Source organism: Microcebus murinus, chromosome 24, assembly GCF_040939455.1.
Source record: "Microcebus murinus isolate Inina chromosome 24, M.murinus_Inina_mat1.0, whole genome shotgun sequence".
NCBI lineage: Eukaryota > Metazoa > Chordata > Mammalia > Primates > Cheirogaleidae > Microcebus > Microcebus murinus.
In genome coordinates, this window is record NC_134127.1 from 28,286,650 (window position 1) to 28,300,348 (window position 13,699).

General features: G+C 38.2%; 1 protein-coding gene and 1 non-coding gene across 3 annotated transcripts in view; both read left to right on the plus strand.

Moving 5' to 3' along the window:
• Positions 1-13,699, plus strand: part of CSMD1 (CUB and Sushi multiple domains 1) — a 1,569,742-nt gene that overhangs the window by 471,463 nt on the left and 1,084,580 nt on the right. The window lies entirely within an intron of this gene.
• LOC142864276 (U1 spliceosomal RNA) lies at positions 11,107-11,269 on the plus strand. Its single transcript, XR_012914807.1, has one exon. It is a non-coding gene; the product is annotated as a U1 spliceosomal RNA (small nuclear RNA).

The following is a 13,699-nucleotide window of genomic DNA, read 5'->3' on the forward strand; positions in this document are numbered from 1 at the left end:
CTGGAGCCAGGCCACCTGTGTTCAAACCCCAGTTTTATTACTTAGGCTTTTTCCTTGTGCAAATTGCTCAATCCCTTCATACCTTAGTTTCCATATTTCAAAACCAGGATGATCATAATAGGATTATTGACATCATAGGCTGTTTGCAAAGATTAAATTTGTGAATTAAATACAAAGTGATTGGGAGAGTGCCTATAGAGAGTAAGTGCCTGCTGTGACCATGACTCATTCCTGTGTAGTGATGGAAGGTGCTGAGTTAAAGTCCTGCTCACATTCAAATTCAATTTACAGCTAATAATATTGATTATAATAATGTTAAACATAATCCAAACGGTGTTCAAACACAAATATAATAGTATAAATAAATATAAATATCAGTATTATAAATATAAGTAATATAATAATATAATAAATATTGAGATGAATTTAATATAAATTCATATCTTATTCTAGCTAATACTCAACTGAGTTTTAAGACTTTTATATTGAATGATGTGAAATATCACCTTAATTAAACTTATTTTCCCCACTTATACTTTCCCATCTTTGTATTCATATCACTCCATTTATATTTATGTTCTGTAACAATTTTTACATAAATGTGTTTTATGTAAAACTTGTGCATGATATCTTGATAAATGTTACACTAAAACAAAATTAGGTAGTGGTAAACAGGTTTCTTGACTACTAAAGTTAAAAATGTTTCCTTCCTGTCACCTTTAATATTCCAACACATGTGGATTTCCAAGAGGGAGATTTTGTGAGCAGTTTCCCAGACTTGTTTGTGCCATAGGAAATAATTTTCATGAACCAACTCCTGAGTTTAGGGCCCTTGGGAGACTTGCTTGAGAAAAATGCCCTAAAACTAACCTATTTTTCCATGACATCCTGCCTGCACCCAGAACCCCATTACCTCACTATCAACAACAACGCATGCCACATTCCCTGGGACTGCCACTTTGGGGCTCTCTCTGACAAATGTCACCTAGGCCACAATCACCAGGATGTGGCCCCAGGTATGGGCCTTCTTGGTGCAGGTGCACCTGGCCCTCAGGGCTACACATGGAGACCTTAGCTGTGGAAGGCACCTCCTGGCATCTTCCCTGGACTTTGCTCCACAGGCAGGAAACAAAGTGGGACTGTTCACACTCTATAGAAACCTCTCCAGAGTGTCTTCAGATCACCAATTCCACATCTGGGCATTGACCTCAAATAACTACAGACATGTGCACATATACAGCCAAGGGGACGTTCATTAAAGCAGAACATTTTGGTTAAAGAAAAGAAAAGGAAAGGGAAAGGAAAGGAAAAGGGAAAGAGAAAGAGAAAGGGGAATAGGGAAAGAGAAAGGGAAAATGAGAAAGGGAAAGGGGAATAGGGAAAGGGAAAGAGAAAGGGAAAGGAACAGGGAAAGGGAAGAAATATCTTAAAGCAAGGCACTTCCCCAGGAAGCTATTTCAGAGGGGTTTGAACGAGGCAGCAATTTCCACAGCCTGAAGTACAGCCCAGCCAGGGCAACATTCTGAGGGACAGTGAAACTGAGTGGGCAAAAGTCAGCAATGAGATGTCACTCTGGTTTTGTCCCATCTTATTTAAATAACCATCTCAGGAAAGATACCATATGTATAAAGATATAATCATCAAAGATAAGATACAAATAATGGAGAATAATGAGCATAATTTGTACATTGATGGTGACTCAACTATGAGTCATTTGCATATGTGAAGTGATAAGGGTTAATGAGTTAAAAATTTACAGTAATCATTCATATCTGTATGTGTTCTCCCTTGCTGATAATATTAAATTCAGGATGATTTTCATATGAACACCTATGCTTATTAATCCATTTTAGGGAAACATAAAAATCTATTAGGGATGAATTTTGCTAAGTATATTGCAATAAATAACAAATGTGAATTTTGATTCACTCAGGTTTTGGAATATTAAGTTGTGTATAGGGTGTTTCTAGCACCCTATGCAGAAAATTATGTTAAATTTAAATTAGCACTAAAGGTTTACCTCTGCACCATCATAGATTGCTGACATTAAAATTGACAGAATACAAACATTAATGTATTTGTATTCTCCAAAATTTAATATTTCTGTTGTTTTACAAATATTTATTGACTACCACCTACTACTGTATGAGAGACTTTCTAGAGATTGCATATACATCATTGAACAAAAGACAACAAAATCCCTATGCTCATGGCTCTTAATGCTAGTGGAAGGAACCCCATCATAAACAAATACATAATTGAAATATGTGGCATATCACATGGTGATCGATGATATAATAATAAAGAGCAGGGAAGGGCTATATGGAGTAGGCCACAGGGGTGAACTGTGGTGTCAAGCAGGTGTTCAGGAGAGCTCCTCACTGAGAGAGACGAAGAAATACCCACATGGGATTCTCGGGAAATATCATCTGCGAAGCAGCAACGGTATGCCAGGAGCTCTGGGATGGGTGTTTTAGGTTAATTCTGGATATATTCTATTAGAAGCAATAGAATTCACTGATTTAAAGGCTCTAAGATATGAGAAGCAGGTTACTTACTCCCTGGTTCTAACAGGTTGTCCCTGGTGACTCCAGACACCAGAGAGATGAGGAGGACCAGTAGGCACAGCCCGAGGAGGGTCTAGGACTGCGGGCGTCCCGGAAGCTGACTCCCTCAAGTCTCTCGGGAAGGAATTAGCGACCAGCTCCATCAAATGTTGCTATTAGGTCGTGACTGAGGAGGGGAAGTGATTTCCCACTGGAGTGTGTCACAAGGAGCTCCTTGGTGCTTTGACAAGGACTCTTTAATGGAATGGTGAGTGTGAAGCTCTCACTGGGAGGGGTCAAAGGGGAAGTAGGGCAGAGCAGTTGGAGAGAGCAAGCACAGACGACTCCTCCAGGGAGTTTTGCTCTAAAAATAAAATGGAAATAAATGAAACAGCGGTAGGAGAGGGAATGGAGATAACAGCAGTGTTTCTTTGTTGTTATTTGTTTGTTTGTTTTTCTTTTAAAATAGGATAAATTATATCATCTTTGTGTACGATAGGCATAGTCAAGAAGAGAGAAAAACTGATAATACAGGAGAGGAGACAGCGGTCGAGAGCGGTCGAGTAATATCTTTATGGAAGCATGGCTGTATCTTGTGCCAAAGTGGAAGACTTGCTTTAAAGAGCAAGGAGATCGCACTCACAGCATCAATAAATAAATAAATAAATAAATAAAACCAAAAAACTCAGAGTGCAGATGCGAACAAGTGGGCAGATGAGGCGATGGAAACTTGCGATTGCTGTTTTTACATTCCTTCTATTTTCTCTGTGAAATAATAAGTTCATTCCACCAGCGTGCGGAGGAGGGGATAAGTCTTGCAAGACTAAGAAAAGAGGAGCAGCACTGTGGTGCTCCAAGCGTCTTCTCCACAAGCCTCCTTTGAGGAGGGAAGAATGAAGGGAGTGTGGGAAGTGAGCATCGCGGCGCGGCCGCGTGGACGCAGGGGAGGCGCTTGGCTGTGGGTGCGCAGGCAGGCCGGGCGGCGCAGCTGCGTGCTCTTGTCTGGCCACACTCAGCTGCAGGGATGCAGCGGCCCCCAGCTTAGGGGAGGGGGCAAAGCCAAGAGGAGAAACCAAGTCAAGGCTTCCCTCAAAGGGAGCGAGAAAGGCAGGTTTGAAGGAGGGTGGAGGTGAGCAGGGACGGAGATCAAAGGCCATGGGGAGAATCCCTGGATTGGCAGGCCCTTGTGTTCCAGAGAAAATGAGCCCACAAAATAGAGGGAGGCGGGAGTGGAGGGTGTGGGAAAGTGAGGATAACATGGCTGGAGTGATCAAGTCTGGGCTGTGGTCGTGTGAGTGACTGACCGAAGAGGATAGAGGTCTCCAAGTTCACTGGAGGAGAGGAGGTTGAACACTCAGGAAGCCACAGGATTAGGACCATTTAAGAGGATAGTGAAGTCACCAAACTTGTTCATAATGACATTGGGAATGGGGCAGGGGTCCCGGTGCATCCAATGCAGGGGAGGGTGGGGTGCGACCCATGGCTTCAGTGGGAGGCACGTCAGGTGGAATAAGCTGAAGACGTAGAATTCAAAGCTGGGAATTTTGAGGGAAATGGGAAATGGCATTAAGGAGCCCCTCCCAGGGGCAGAGGGGCACGCGAGAGATGACCAGCCCCGGGAGAGGGCTGCTGGGCAGAGCAGGGAGGCTAGAAGAAGCTCCTGCTCTCAGGAGTGAACAGGGAAGGCTCCGTCACCAGGACCTTGAATTTAGCTACGTTTTAAAAACAAATGTATACAAATAATTTAAAATAGTTGTGGCCAAATACAACTAGCATTTGAAATGTGTCATTTGTGAATGAATGGTAATGATACTGAGTTCCATTCAGACACATTTGGTTTTACTCTTGTGTAAATATTAAAACATTTTTGATTACACGTTTCAAGACGTATCACCTGCAATTTTTTAAATTGAGGTTTTACTTCAGTGTACAGACTGATGAATTCTTATATATGCGTACAATCAGTACAATGTACAATGTGTACAATATATGCATACAATCACCAGGTTGATAGAAAACATTTTCACCAACCCAGTGACATTTTAAATAAACATATGGTGCCGGGATCTATAAAGTTACTTCAGAAACTTTTTGAAGTGTTTCTTTCCCATAATTCAGATGGAAACATATTTTGATGAGTCCTTAACCTTCCAGTTTGAAACAGAAGCTTTATGTGGCCTTGATAAAGAAGACTTGTCTTTAATGCTTCTTTGCTTTATAAAAAGTCATGTCTTTCATATCAAGTATATACTATTGCAAGCTCAGCACTCTAACAGTATTAACTTTCAGATTTGAATGTAATCAGTTTCATTTAAAAAATTATCTCTTGTTAAAATACTTTTGGAATAGAAAGCTTAAAATATAATTTAAAACACAGCCCTGAAGTTGGTATTGTGGCCAATACCACACCAGCTTTGTAGTACACAGAAGGTAGCCACCTGATAAATCCATGTCGAGTTTAATTCTCCTGCAATTAAATAAAGTTTGTACTTCAAATGACCTAATAATTCCTTAAAAGCATAAGCCCATTAAGACTTTTCAAAAAAGAAAAATAACTGCATGCACTCTATCAGAGAAGTGCTCTTAGAAACAAAGTGTCCATTAAAAAATGTGGGGGGAAAAAAAGAAAATTAGCCTGAACCATCCTAAAATATAGGTTATATTAAATGTAAAGACTTCAAGACCGCAGGTCAGTCTGGATTCCAGCCATAGTATTAGATTCCACCAGCTCTAATGAAAGTAATTGCTGACGTGGCTGGCCCCATGCCTTGTGTAAAAGGCATCGTGAGGGCAATTTTTATTGACTTCATTTGAACTTGTGATGTCGCTAAACACAAGGATTTACTCAGAACAAATGAATAAATCAGGATCTCCACAAACATGTGTGTACATGCACAAACATATGCTCTTGGAACTATAAACACAGTAAGAGGATATAACTGAAAACATTAGATGGCTTTGACAAATTTATAACATGTATAAAACTGTTGTCAGTGGACAGGAACCAAGAAGCCCAATTTGCCAGCATCTTCCTTATTTTAATTCATATGACCAGAGAGACATAACTTCTCCCAAGTCCATAAGTTTGCAACTTCTCTCTAAGCAGCTTTGTCTATGGCTTGTGTTTACCTAGTAATTACTTCCCTAACCACAGCTATACATTCCAAAATTACTATAGAGACTATGTACTACTTTAATGTAATCATATTTAAATATCTGTTTTGGCATGGTGATATTATACACATTTTTTTATGTATGTGCTTGTCTGCCTCCACTAGATGGTGTGGGAATTCAACTTGGAAAGAAAGGCTTACCAACTTTGCTACTAATGTCCTGGATCAGAGAGCCATAGGTGAGGTTGGGGGAGTAAGCTAGCCCTCACCTTCCCATGAAACCTTATTACCTTGGTGAACTCTTAATCCGGGTCTTTCCTTCACATTGATGACTTAGACAGCTTATTTAATAGCCTACTAAAAGCAGATGCATCTTGTGGAGGTAGACTCACATTAGCAAAATTCAGGAGCCTGATGTATAACACAAAAATCCTCATTTGCTTCAAGGGTGAAACTGCTTCTTCTGAAAGAGTTTTTGTAATAATAAATTTAGCTTCAGACTACAATATACTGTTATTGAAATTCAAAATGAAAAAGCCTATCATGTGGCCACAACAACATATGTGGCCAGATCCAGGGGCAGCAAAAACAAAGAAGATGATTCCATCTGGCTTGCCAGGATTTAGAGGGTAAAGGTTCTTGCATATTATGTTAAGGAAATTGGACTTCAGCCTGAAGACAAGAAAAAACCACTAAAATCATATTCATTCTTTGAAATTCAGGTCAATGTCATGGATTATAATCTAGTTGCCTACTTTGGAAGCCATATACTTATTATTTTTAATAATTTAGCATTTAGCTATATATTGTCTTATATTGTTTTATATTGTCTTATATTATCTTATTTATTGTCTTATATTGTCTTATATTTGTCCTTCAGGCAGAATTAAAGTTTCCTAATTAGTAATGGTGGTCCTTTGCCATTGCTGTTTTTGTGCGGAGGAGTTACACACAAAGGAAACAAATGTTTGTAACATGTTTAAACCCATACTATGTTTCTGGATAGGTCCTTTAAACCATAATTTGTTAATCCCCATAATAATCACATGAAGTGTTGACATTATCCTGATTTTAAACACAGAAATCCTAAAGCTCTGAACATTTACATAGCTAACTAACAGTCACATGGTAATGAGTTTTATAACTGGGATTCTGATACCAACACTTCCCTCTTAATTGTACAGGGGCCAAGTAAACAATTTTGACAGATTCCTGGAGAAAGCTATTAAAAAAAAAATTCTCCAGAATGTGTCCTTGAGCTTTGTAGATGGATTTGCAAATTGGAGACTTATTTTTTAATAAAAATTCCAGTTTTAACAGTTTGAAGATTCTTTCAAACCAAAAAGGACTTTCAAAGAAGGAAAGAAAGGCAGGAAGGCAGGGAAGGCAGGGAAGGCAGGGAAGGCAGGGAAGGCAGGAAAGGCAGGAAGGCAGGAAGGAAGGAAGGGCAGGGTTATAGATGAGAGAATTATGCTGACCAGTACTTTTGATACATGAGAAATTGACTAATAAATATGGTATGATGTTTTGAAACTAGTAGCTAAACATTACAGAGAGAAAATATAAAAGAGGATAACTAAAGCCACCAGTCATATCCAGCATTTAAGACTTCTACCAAGAGTAGAGACGATTGTCCATCCATAGGAAAGATGCGTAACCTTGGCACACCACCACATCACGCTTCCTTGGGATGGGATCCACACACGTAGTCCAGAACAACCTTCTACGTTCTGCCCTACTTGGAGAGCTGGTGTCAGGAAACCCGTCATTGCAGAACCGCCTGCTGTAAACACGCTGCCAGACGTGGCATTGGCAGCATAAAAGATTGCAAATCTCTCGCTTGACTGATCTGACACTAATATTAGCTATTTGATATTTCTAGAGATATGCCAAGTAAGAAATTACTACCAGTCTGTGTAAACTAGCCAAAGGCAGTGAAAGTATTTAAAAATCATCTAAGACTTTTAAGTAGATGTACGACAACCCTTTTTTCCTGCTCTAGTATGTTGTAAAGAGCAAGCTTAAAATTGTGACAAGAAGAGTCATTATAATACTAGAAGGAAAATTTTTTAATTAGAAAAAGTATCCTAATAATACTTTATTTTGTGGTTATATATATACGATTAACATCTAGATACACATCACCCTTAGGTCCTCCCTTCATCTATTTCTTATGTAATCTAAAAATTCATGTTCTGAACCTGTTTCATGAAACAAAAGATAAAAATATTTGTACTTTTAGATTGAAATCTAGTTATTAATTTTAAGACATGTTAATATGTCTTTCATTATTTTATATTTCCACAATTGGTAGCATAACCTTAGAACAAGTGATGTGTCTTGTTTCTGTTTTATTGCCAAAAAAAGTGAGTCTCAGATACAGTGACTTTGTTCAAGGTCACACCACAAGTTAGTGAAAGTTCTGCAACAGGACACTATCTCAAGACTTTCTTTATATCAGTGTTCCTAAAATTTTCTTATATTTAATGAATTAATTTATATTTTAATTTAAGATGATATATGTTAGGCTTTCATTTTTATGGACAGATAATCTGCAGTGGATATGCTTACACAGTTCATGATTACAAATTTGGTGCTTAAGTAATCCGTGCCCATTTTTATGACAATTTGAATTCTCAATGCTGAGTTAAACATAATGCAAATGTTATTCTGAGCACTAAATTACTTTTAAATGCAATATATACCATTATAATATATACTATTATATATACCATTATTAGTATTTAATACTAATGAAATAGTTTAAGACAGAAATGGGTGATAGATGACAACATAATAGCTAGGTGCCACCACTGCACAATTAGAAAAATTCGTGATTAAACATTACTTATTTTTAAGTTTTCAAAAGTAACAGAAAACATTTATCTAAAGCTAGTGACATAACTGAGGTATGTTTCAAGTATTGGAGAAACAGTCAAGGACTTTCAATTGCACTTATTTTTGACCTAGTATTGTTTAAACAATTATTTTTCATGCTTTTCTACATTTATTATCTAATCCAAGTCTATAATGTTTTTTATGCTACCATTTTCTAAGTTAATATGTGTACCTACTTTGAAGATACACACAAAGAATTAATTTGGGTTCTCTTTTTCCACTTAGCATTTTTTTACAAACACTCTTATAGCACATGCATTTACAACAGCTAATTTTCTTTGTACCAAGACTCTATTGATACATATTTCAATGTTTTTTGTGTGTCTTATTAGTATTTAGCACAGTTCTTCTTCAATATATTTAGATATAAGTGTTAGAATAATAGGGGCACATTTTTAGTTTTCTCCTGAAATCTTGGTTCCTCTTATCCTTTATTTCAGATGGTTATAGCTCCAGGGCAGGGAAAGGGCTACGGGTTAGGAGAGCCAGTTTAGACACAGATGGGGTAGGGAGTGATGGGTGGGCATTTGTACTCTTCAGCGAAACATTATCTAGTTACAGCTGACCAATGTCAATGTAAACAATGTTACTGTACATTGTGAAAATAGCATCCCTAAGAGCAACTGGGGAAAGAGGACTGGGGTTAGTTGCCAACTTCCAATGAAGGATGTGAAAATGGAGGAAAAAGGGGGCTCTAGCCCCCCTTGGATGGAAACCTATTTGTCTTAAGTCAAAAATAAGATTAAGAGTCAAGGATGTTATGGTAGAAGATTATCTATTATTGCATATTTATAGGAGTGACACTTTGGAACCTCCTCTTCTTCCCTCCCCCCATAAGAATGGTGACTTTCAGGAGAACCTTCCAGAGTTGTTTTGGACATTTAGCAAGATCCTATCTATGTAATCATTAAATTATTTTCATTAGCTAAACAAATAAATAAAATAAATCTTGGCATTATTCTTGAACTAGACAAAACTGTTTTATTCTCTTTCCATGATTCTTTCGCATCTCTGGAGCCTGCCTAGGTGGACCAGATATGGGGACTTCTTTCCTAGTCCTAATGCAGACAAGCCTGCCAGATGTTAAAGACAGCCAGGGGCTGAAATTGTGGAGAAGTTGTTGGATGCCCCTTCTGTGTAGTGGTTTTGGAATAAGAGAGAAGCAAGAGGAGATAAGAAACATGGTTTGGAGAATAAAATCAGCCAGGTGTATGTATGCTTTCCTCTCATCTCTGGTGCTGTGAGGCAGGTTTTGTTAAGTAATTATAAGGGATCGACAGGGAGGGGTGCAGAGGAGACCAGCATGGAGGAGGAGGAGTCCTGCCTCCCTGGCTGTCCAGCACAGTTGAGGAGAAATGACACACGCAGGTAAAAGGTCTAGCTTTCTCCACCATGCCTCTTCACTTTCCTAATTCCCAATCTCTGAGTTAAGACTCAGTGTGCCTGCATAAGAACACTATGGTTGGGAAAATGACCCCCTAGACAAGGTTGTGCCGACCTGTCTGGCCCAAAAGAAACGCAGAGGACCTGGCATAAATTCAGAATGTTCTAAAGTCCCTTGAAAACCAAGGTGAGGCTGAGTCATCAGAGCGGAGCCAATGGATGTCACCAGGACCAAGAAAGACAGAAAAACATCTGGCTGTTGTCCAAAACAGAGAACAACAGGGACGCCAGCCAGATGCCCAAGGGAGTAAGGAAGAAAGGAGCAATTCGGCTACTATCACGGATTTCCTGGCCTCATCGACACTGTACCACTACCCCGCTACTACTAGAGAACTTCCAAATACATTCATGGACTAAAGCCCATTTGCCCCAGAGCAGTGAGTTTAGGCTGGATGAGGACCTGGAACCTCTCTCAACTACACCCAGATGTGCTTTCAAACCTAGGAGAACCTGAGCGATTTTCCTCCAAAGACTAAGCACTAAAAGTCCAACATTGAATAGAAGAAAAGTTTTGTTCTCACAGGGCTATTTCTAGATTCATGATAAAGACAGGACATTTCGAACCTAACAACATTCTGTATGGAAATCAAAATGCAGGAAGGTAAACACTTTTATCCTAATTCATTATATTTTAGTTTTATCTTAAAAAAAATAGATATCACTATTTCTTCCTGAAACCAAGACACCTTTCTCATGAGTACAAAATACATAGATGTAGAATTAACAGTACTGTAAAATAATTGGCTCTCAATTGTAATACTTGGAAGATATTCTGGAAACTTCATCTTCAGCATTTTCTGACGGGATTGAGAAATGTGTTGGGGTATGAGCAACTGCAGAATATTAGTGCTTCATTGACTAGTTCCTTAAAGGCAGTGGTGCCATACTATGGATTGGTTCATTATGTAGCAAATTGACAGTCCCATATTCTATGCTTAGCCCCAACATACAGTCAATATTTTACAATTTTACTGAAATATTTTAAGACAGCAGGTCATATTTAATATACATCAATGCTGTTTTGTGTGCCCCGAGTATCTGCATTTCTAAAATTATGGAAAAGTTATGGAAATGTAGGAAAACATGGCATATATAGATGCCCAATTATACTCACCTGGCGGGGAGACACCACGATCACGAAGGTGGTTTTCCCAGGGTGAGGCATATCCATTGCACTCCAGGTACGCTGACCCCTGTGATTTCCCCAAATGCAGGAAACTTGACTGCACAATTTGTGTTAGGGGGGTACTATGTTCGTGCTATCCCTTGGTTATGTCCGTTGAAGAGTAGATCTCTTTTTATTTCGTGAAGGTTAGGTGGAGGTTTGCTGCCTTGCAAGTTGGAAGGTGTTGAGTGTTTTGGTGCTTTTACTTTCATGTGTTTTTTTTTTTGGTGTCGGTATGGTGTGGTGTTTGGTTTGGCGTAGCAACATCATGGCATCATAAAATTTAACATGTTGTATATATTGTGATAAGTAAAACCTATTAAGGTTACTGTAAATTGTCATTTGCCTTTTAAAAATATAGCATTTGGCCAGACTCAACACCTGTAGTCCCAGCTAGCCCAGGAGTTTGAGGCTGCAGTGAGCTATGATGACACCACTGCACTATAGCCTGGGTAACGCAGTGAGACCCTCAAAAAAATTTAGATGCCCAGTTAAGGTTTGACATTCATTATGTTTCTAAAGCAATCGATACATTAGGGCAAATGGATTGGGGATTGTTTTTGAGGTTTTCCCTTGAGTTCCAAGTTCTTGTTAATTATGCTTTAGCAGTGTGAGGGAGACTGGGTTAGTGTCAACATCTCTTCAACATTGATTTATCTAATCAATGACACTTTACCAACCTGTTAATTGGAAGCCATCCTCAGAATGTCTTTCTTTTGCTATCCGGCTGCACCCAAGTCAAACTTGCCTCCAGAATGTATGAAATTTGCTTAGATCTATGCCACTATTGCTACCTCATAAACATATATGGGATGTTCATAAAACTGAACTGCTGGTTCTATGTATTTCCTCTATTAATGAATTATTTCACAGCAGTACATTAATTTCTGCTTCAATTTCTTGGCCTTTGTATTTTAGAAAATGATTTACTTGATTTTTCTACTATCTTTTGTTCTTCCTTTCATTACTAGAACACCTAATTAAAAACTGCTTTCTATTTTCTCATCAGTTACTCCATTCATAGCAAACTGCATCCTAATTTGCTTGAAAGCCATTTACACAAATGTCCATCTTTTACTTTACTAGTGATGTTCTGACCATTAACACCCAGCTCACACACACACACACACACACACACACACACACACACACACACATACACACACACACACACACACCATTTCCTTATTGTTCCTTTATCTCAGCAGTGTTTGATGCCGTAGGACACATATTCTTTTAAAAGTTTATATGCCCCAGTTTCATATAACTGGGACAAAAGGATTTGAATAATTTTGTATCTCTGTGATGTTTATTTTTTGGGTTACCTTCCCAAGGCAAAACCCTGCCCCTCATCCCTTTATTCAAAGATCTGTTATCACCTATATGCAAGTAGCTATTCAATTTATATCCTCAAAAGTAAATTGATATACATGTTACAGTTACCCTGTGTAAAAAACAACATAGAAAGCAACAACTATTATTCATATCTTCTGTTAAAATTCCATGGGGGCAGAAATATGGGCAGCAGGTTTGGCTTCTGCTGTGTGATCCCAAGTTGGAAACAGAGGCAAACAATAGGTGGGGTAGGTGGCAGTCCTTGACCAAGTCCTGCCTATGCTGGGCCTGTTGGACGCACTGTTTGTGGTGCGATTTCCTGAAATGATTGCAGGCAGGCTGTGGGTCAGAGTTCTGTTTTCATTTATATTCTAATAATTGTCCATCTGTATGTTCCTGCTCTCAATCGAGAAGACTCTCAAGACCTAGTTTGGGAAATCTCATAATGTCACATCTCTCGTATCATATTGGTAAAGCAAGTCCCAACCTGTGTCAACATCCTTCAGGATGTTCTTCTGGAAGATTTTGGATTCCACACATTCCCAAGGCTCCCTTGTGTGTTTACTATGTGTTGAGATCTTACCATGTAATGGTCTTCCCTGATACTCTCTCTCCTGCAAACCACATACTAACTTTTAAGTGTATTTGGATATTTGCCTTGTCCATAGTCTTCTCTAGGTAACTTCATCATACTTTATCTTTCCTTGGTTTGATATATATTAGGTGTTTTGGTTAAATATTATATTGTACATTTCATACTATACACATACATACAATAAACCCAGGAATTCATCTCTTTGCATATACATTATTTTCTTTGTGAAATCTATACTCCAAGAGAGACAGTGAATAATACAAATAATAAACAATATGCCAGACTTTGTAAAAGTTCTGAAGTCATATTTAGAAGAAAGATATGAAATAACTTCAAATTCTATTTAAAAAGTTGTGTTTATTATGTGTATGAGACTAGAAAGGTAACTGCTACATTAGTAGAAATATGGTTTATGATCTCTAAGCAAGAAAAAGTATGGTAAATATTAAAGAAAACATTATTACTCCAATGGAAGAAATTTAAACACTAAAAAGAACAAATAAAAAGGAAAATAAACAGAAAAGAAGAAGTCGATAGACATGAGTCATTTTGTAAAAATCAAAATAAGTGCTAAAGGACTAAACTTAGTGGATTAAAACAATCA